The 8,359-nt window shown below is 26.4% G+C and overlaps 1 long non-coding RNA gene across 1 annotated transcript; it reads right to left on the bottom strand.

The window, feature by feature from the left end:
- Window positions 1-1,874: 1,874 nt before the first annotated feature.
- Window positions 1,875-2,786, bottom strand: LOC133670347 (uncharacterized). The gene is made up of 2 exons (XR_009834057.1): window positions 2,652-2,786; window positions 1,875-2,243 (listed from the first exon to the last, which is right to left on the bottom strand). It is a non-coding gene; the product is annotated as an uncharacterized LOC133670347 (long non-coding RNA).
- Window positions 2,787-8,359: the final 5,573 nt, after the last annotated feature.

Raw genomic sequence — 8,359 nt, forward strand, 5'->3', positions numbered from 1 at the left:
ATGCCATGAAAAGTCAGGAGCCGAAAACAATTATTACTTGACAGCAAATGGAGTTGCTTCTCAGAAGAGAAAAAAATCATTTATTTGAGGAAATTGCATTTAATGTGCTGAAACAATTATAAGTGCATAATAAGAAGAAAAAGGGTGGCAATTTAAAAAATGAGGCAAAACATTCACTTTGATCCTCTTACTTTTCAAATTATAACTTTTTTGTCTCTTGATATGTGAAACAAATCTTTGTTTTTTCTTACTTTTCAATCCATAGTTTGAGATAGAAGAGAAAAAATCATTGAATTTCGATGGTAGAGAGAGAAAGTCTCGATTCACACATATTTAACCTCCAAAATGATCGACCTTAGTGACGATGAGTTTCATATGATGATGGAAGTCTCACCTAAGTGTTATTTGGCCTTTTCATTGTCTAAAATGATAGATCTAAACTTAAAAAAGTTTTTGGTTTCGGGTTGATTTCAAGTTTATGAACCGGTTTTTAAGTTATTTGAGGTCATATGTCTATCAAGATATGCAAGGTGTTTAAAGGTTTTTTTAGTCAAAAACTAGTTGAAAAATACGTTTCTAGGTAAAAAAAACCATCAACCTTGATTTTTTAGCCACCAGTGTGGCTGAAATCTAGGGAAAAGTAAACAACATGTCACCTAGCTTTATTTTTTAAAAATATTATTTTATAGCAGATGACATTGTATCCTCTCCATTTCCAAATATAAAAAATTAAGGCTTGCACACGCACCAGAATGGACCTTGAACTTAGGGTTGGCTTGCTGAGCCTAACAGTGTTTGGCCTTTTTTTTCTAATTATTTTCTTATAATTGATACTTATTTTATATGTATTTTTTAAATAATTTTTTTTAATTTATATGTATATTTAAATTAATACAACTTCTCTTTGATTTTTTTTATTGTTTATTTAGTCATTTTAAAATAACTGTTGTTTTTTAATTATTTTGTATGCATTTAATGTTTTGAAAATATTATTCTAATTTCATCTAATTTTTTTATATATGTAAATAAAAATTATTTGTTCTTTGTATGAAAAAGTGATCTTTGAGATAAAAACAAAACAGGTGCATACATTAAAGGGAAGATTTGGGGTTAAATATCATACTTATCTATCTTTTACTTTTATAGAAATGATTATCTTTTTATTTTAGAATTTTATTGGCATTAACAGCTCTTTCTTAGTTTATCGGTTCTTATATTGTAATATTTATTTTGTTTAATGTTAATATCATCACTACATTTCTCAATTAAGAGAATAATGATACAGTGAAACACACTGAAGCATTGTTTTATGTTTCTACTATGTTAAAAATTAACTTGAGATTCTACGGTGTTGCGTTAACAACTTTTTTTTATATTTATTAATGCATATGATCATCGTTTTATTTTATTATATATAAATATCGACTTTTTGATTCATAATTATATATTTTTTTCTCAATGTTAAAAAACATATTACCAACACCCACATATTTATCCTTTTGCATTAGTAAAAAACTATCCGACTCGTTGCAAAGCGAGTCAAATAGACATGTGAATATAATTTTTATTTATTTATTTATATGATTTTTAATTTATTTAATTAAATACATGCATAAGCTTTTCTATTTACAATTAAAAAATTTCTGGTCAAAATATGCTTTAGAAAAGCATGTATATATATATTTGGAGGAAAAAAATCAACCAGTGACAGGTTAAATAACTATAATTTTATTTGATAACTATGACGTTAAAATGGAGGTATTGGATAATTTGAATTGGGCATGCTAGTAGTTTTGTGAAATTAAATTGTTGAAATTCTGATTTTTCATGAAAATTGACATGTATTCCCAATACGAATAACAAACACTTCAAAGTTATAATCATAATATCATTGCTTTATATTTGTTTTGTTTATACATGACTATATTCTTAACGATTCTTCTACTCTATATCTATTTTATTGAAAAACTAAACTAATTTTAATTAACATCTGCATAACTTACAAAACAAAACTTAATAACATATATATCAAGATGTCATATTTATGTTAGATGACATCTTAGATACTTGCGTTCTTCTCTTGAAGTTTCTAGGTTGTTCTCCTCTCAAAATTTTAAGGTAGAGACTTCCTAACTATCCAGTCTTTGGATCTTTGTTGAACACAAGTTTGAAGTATTTTCTTGCTCAAATGAGTATTTCATAGTCTTCCACAATATTTGCCATGCATGTCTTCCCTGCAAAACCTTAATAACATACATATCAAAAAGAGAAATTCAGTCGTATCAGGTAAGAGAGTATCATTGTGCATGTGTTGCTAATGAAAGCCCTGTGTGTGTGTGTCTATATATATATATATATATATGGGTGAGATTCTTCTCGGAGTTTCTTTTCTGGGTCAAAGAATATGGCATCTAAATTGTGAAAAATTGAAAAGTTAAGCTGTTAAAAGGAAGGAGAAATGTAGTAAAGATCGATATCATTATGCTTGCTTTTACTATATATAATCGCATGAGATATTATCAGATTTTCTTAAAATCTGGGCAAAAAATAAGGATTTTCTCAAACTCTTCGTGAAATCTAATTTAAAACATCAAAAAATAATAATAATATATAGTAGTACGTAGTAGTAGTTGTTCTTGAGGAAAAGTTACCTGACTTTTTTTCTTTTCTTCATCTTCTTCTACTCTCGCACTTTTGGAAGAGAAGTGTTCAAAAGAACTCAGAGGAGATAGAATTGTTGATATGATGAAGCATGAGGTGCCTCGGTCCTCTATTTATGAACGCGGTGGTGGGATATAAGACAAATTATTGTCCTACAATATTGAACTTCAATTCGGTATATATTTTTCCCTTTTCTTTTGTTTATATATATATATCTTATTCATTACTCATCACTCTCGAATAATATAATTATTCGAAAATACAAATTTTTTTTTTATTGAAAATAAATTTTTTAGAGCTTTAAAATTCAAATAAATTATAAATATCTCAGGAGTGGTTTATATAACTTTTTTATGTTATTTAGAATTTTATGAGGTGTACACATTTGAAAAAAATGAAAAAAAATGAGATTAACCTATATTTGAAGATTCATTCTAAAAATAATATCTAAGAATTTTATCAACATTAATTTTTTTAATTGGCGATAGGGTTAAATTTATTTACTATTATTGTTAATATTTATATTATAATTTTAGCAACTCTGTATTGTATTGAAAATAAAATAGTTTATTAAATATTTTTTTTAAATATGCTTTAATATATATGGTTATATGTGTATATCATAGCACACACCCATGTGTATTTTCTAATTAAAAGAAAGACATAGGAATTTCTCAGTTTTAAAAATGCAACCATTCTTAATTAAATTTAATTTAATATAATCTAGTCTACTTGAAAAATCTGATATAATTTGAATGACAGTAAAAAACACAATGTAATTTTTTTAAAAAATAAAAATAATTTATTTTAAATTTAAAACAAGGACAAATTGAGTAATTTTTGGTACTAGAGATGCAGGTTTTTCTGGCCGTCCTCGCACAAAAATTATTTTCCTCCTGTACAAGAACATATCTTTTCAGCTGGACCTGTACTAATTTTTTACTCTTATTGATATTTAACGGACTTTGAATGACTCACTCGTACAAGGCTCTGGTGTGGTGAGAGAGTGACCTTACCATAATGCTACATGTCTAGATTCCATGAAAGTGGCATGTAGCCTCACGTGACTGTAGGGTATACTACTTAGGTTGTCAGTAGACTCACTACTATATTTGAGAGAAACTAGTTATATAACCTGCGTATGAAAAATATTAAAAAAAATTAAGATCTAAAAATATTAGATATTTTTATAAAATTATACCTAAGAATCTTGGATATGGCTGCAACACTTGACTCAACAGTAATATTTATAATATTAATAATATTAAACTTGCATGACCCAAGTTTAAGTGGGTATGACTGCAATACCAGACTCAATAGTCTTGGATGTGGGTCTGGCTGTAAGGTTGTGTCATAAAAGTATGATAATTAAATAGATTAATTAAAAAGAAAAAAAAACCAAAAGGAAGAAAAAAAATAATGAAGAAAAGGAAAAAAAATCTAAATTAACTGGGTTAACCCGTCAAACCTTGGATTCAAGTCGTGAAAGATTGATAATTAAATAGAAAAAAAAATTGATGGGTTAACACAAAATTAACTGGGCTAACCCGTTAAACCCGGGATGCATGTCATGAAAATTTGATAATTAAATAAAAAAATTGAACATTAACAAACTAAATTAAACAAAAAAATTAAATAAAAAGAAAAAAAACAAACAAAAAGACATCAGTCTTTTCACTATGAACTGCAGTGTGCAGTCCATAGTTAAAGGCATAAAAACAGCAAAAAAACAAAAAGAAAAAAAAAGAAAAACTAAAGGCATCAGTCGATAACTAAATAGAAAAAATTTAATATTGATGAACTAAATTAAATAAAAAAAATATTAAATAAAACGAAACAATAAAAGAAAAAAAAACTTATAAGAAGAAAAAAACTAATGAAGAAAAAGAAAAAAAATCTAAATTAACTGGGTTAACTTGTCAAACCTGAGATCCGTGTCATGAAAGTCTGATAACTAAATAAAAAAAATTAATATCAACAAACTAAATAAAAAAATAATTAAAAAAGAAGAAGAAGGTATTAACCTTTTTACCGTGGACTGCACTATGCAGTCCACAGTGAAAGGCATAAAAAAAACAAAAAAAAATAAAGGCTTTAGCCTTTTCACTGTGGACTGCATACAATATTAAAAGATGAAATCGGAAGAACAAAATTAATGAGGAAAAAGAAAAAAAATCTGAATCAACCTGGTTAATCTGCCATATTAGGTTAACCCGTCAAAGCTGGAATTCGTATCATGAAAGTGTGATAACTAAATAGAAAAATGATTTATTATTAATGAAATAAATTTTTAAAAAAATATTAATTAAAAAGGAAAAAGCAAAGAGAAAAAAAATTAATGAATAAAAAGAAAAAATATGAATAAATCGGGTTAACCCGTCAAACCTGGGATCCATGTCATGAAAGTTTGATAATTAAATAGAAAATTTTTATTAAGAAACTAAATTAAAAAAAAAACAAAAAAAAACTAAAGGCATCAACTTTTTCATTGTGCACTGTATTGTGCAATCCACAGTGAAAGACTTAAAAAGAAAAAGGGAAAAAAAAAATAAAGGCACATGCCACATGTTAAATTTTTTTTCTTGCATAAAAAATATCAAAAAAGGCTAAAATCTAAGAGTGTTGGGTCTTTCTGCAAAGATATGCCCAAGAGCCTTTGGTTTAGCTGCAACGCTTGACCCAAGAGTAATATTTATAATATTAATAATAATATTAAACTTACATGACTCAAGTTTAAGTAGTCTGACTACAACACCGAACCCAAGAGTCTTGAATGTGGGTCTGGCTGCAAGGCCGTGTCATAAAAGTTTGATAATTAAATAGATTAATTAAAAAAACAAAGAAAAAAAACCAACAAGAAGAAAAAAACTAATGAAGAAAAAGAAAAAAAAATCTGAATTAACTGGGTTAACCCTTCAAACTAGGTTAACCCGTCAAACCTGGGATTTGCGTCATGTAAGTTTGATAACTAAATAGAAAAAAAAAATTGACTGATTAACCCGTTAAGTCCGGGATACGTGTCATGAAAATCTAATAATTAAATAGAAAGAAATTTAACATTAAAAAACTAAACTAAACAAAAAATATTAATTAAAAAGAAAAAAAACAAAAAACATATTCCGGGTTAACTCGTCAAACTTTAAAAAAAGCAAAAAACAAAAATTTCAGGTTAACTCATAAAATCCGGGATCCGTGTCATGAAAGTCTGATAACTAAAAAAAAATTAACATTAACAAAAATTAAAAAAATTCATTAAAAGAAAAAAAACACAAAGCAAAAAAAAAAACCCATAAAGGCATAAAAAGCGAAAAAATAAAATAAATAAAACAGAAAAAAATTAAAAATAAAAAAAACGGCTTAGTGTTTCACTGTGGACTGCACAGTGAAACACTAAACAGTTTTAGTATATGTTATTAATTAAAAAGAAAACAAAAAAAATTCGGGTTAACTCGTCAAACCAGGTTAACCCATTAAACTCGGGATCCATGTTATGAAAATCTGATAACTAAATAAAAAAATTAACATTAACAAACTAAATTAAACAAAAAAAATTCATTAAAAGAAAAATACACAAAGAAAAAAAAACCCATAAAGGCATAGAAAATGAAAAAAAATAAAAATAGAAAAAATAATGGAAAAAAATAATAAAAAAAGAAAACTGCTCAGCGTTTCACTATGGACTTGCACAGTGAAACACTAAACAGTTTTAGTTTATTGTTAATTTGTTTTGTATAAAAAATATAACAAAAAAGATAAATATTTTTAAAAAAACTTAATATTCAAATAATTAAATATAATAAATATAATTAATTTAATAATATCATTAGAAAATAAAGATGTCGATAATAAATAAAATAAAATAATAATTCAATACAAAAAATAAATATTTGTTAATATTAAATCAAAAAATAATAATAAATTTTAAATTTGAGGTAACCTTGCATGCTAATATTTTATTTTTATTTCTTTCATTTTATAAAGGAATGGATGGAATTCTCTTTTCTTAAAATAAAAAATTATGTGATGGATGAAATATTGGTTAAATTCACAATCTTGATCATGTCTCATCATGCAGTAGCCAAGTAAGGTAGTGTTTGATATTTTTGTAGTAGTTGTTTTTTAAAATATTTTTTATTTAAAAATTTATTAAAATAATTTTTATTTATTTTTTAAAATTTATTTTTGACATCAAAATAATCCAAAAACATTAAAAAATATTAATTTGAAATAAAAAAATTCAATTTAAAAAAAAATAGCATGGCCACGTAAATATACAGGGTCTAAGTCATTGAACAATTATGACAACAAACAATGAAAATAATATATATTGATAATTTATGGAAAAAGATATCATATTCTTTTTTCTCTTGATAGAAAGAAAGTTGCTATCAGTTTTAGCATTATCTAAATGTCATGGACTTGTCAAAGTTCACTTTGGTTGTGCTGTGATATTTATTTGCTAGTGCGTCTGACACGTCTTGAAATGGTACCATAGTTTTGCTTCATTTAATTGTAATCCATATCAACCTCGTGAACCAAGATTTTGTGGTTATAAATTTTTATAAATAAAAAATATCTTAAAAATAAAATGAATTTATCAAACATGTCAGATCTAAAATATTTAGGTTTGACAGTTAATAAAGCCTAGTTAGTGAAGCCCAAGATAATGTGAGTTTGACAAATATATCAGACCCAAAAAATTTAGATTTGACAGTAACTAAGTTCAAGATAACGTGGATCTGATAAACATGTCAAACCCAAATTATTTGGATTCGGCAATTAGTCAAAACCAAGACTATGTGGGTCTAGAAAATATGTGAAACCCAGAACATTTAGATTTAATTATTATCAGGCTCTAAGGCTATATGTCTAATTCTAAATGATCTCCTAAATTAAAAATATTATAGGCATGATAAACTGTCATGCCTCTTCATCTAAAATATTTATACGAGTCATTCATATCCGATGTAATGATTTTCCTATATATATAGGTGTACAGAAGATCTCTTAATAGACCTAACATAGTTACTATCTTATTAATGATATGCAAATGATATTTGTCCCTCGTTAACATCACTAAAAGTAGAGGACTTTTTAGTTCTTCCCTTCTCCACAAAAGAATAAAACTCGTGCTCTAAATCCACAATGAATCTTTCAAGATAAAAATTAGACATATAGCCTAGTGTATATATATATATATATATATATATATATATATATATATAAGAGGGAGAGAGGGGAGAGCATTTCTTTTTAGAATATTATTGTACCTTTTCTTTTTAAAAAGATATTTATTTAAATATTGAAGAGTCTCCACCACTACAAAAAAAAAAAAAAAAACCTTTTGTAGGTACTAGCTAAAGGTCACATTGCACTACCAAGCACAAGTTATCAACCATCTTGGCTAAGGAAGAATGGACGAGATTGTTATGAACAATTAATTAATTGATTGTCTAACTTAAAAACCTTGTTCCTAGACTACTTGGATTTTTAAAACTTTATCAGTGGTGTCTTATGTGGGAAACTAATAAAAAAGTCATCATTTTCTCCTTAAAGCTTGTCTTTGACATTTCTAGCTCATTTCATGGCACACAACTAATGTCTATCATGGCTAAAATGCGATATAAGTCCACTCATTGCCACCAACAATCCTTCCCAACAAGAGCTTCAATAAATCACTAGTCAGGTGCAACTCCTC

This window comes from Populus nigra, chromosome 13 (assembly GCF_951802175.1).
Source record: "Populus nigra chromosome 13, ddPopNigr1.1, whole genome shotgun sequence".
NCBI classification, from domain to species: domain Eukaryota; kingdom Viridiplantae; phylum Streptophyta; class Magnoliopsida; order Malpighiales; family Salicaceae; genus Populus; species Populus nigra.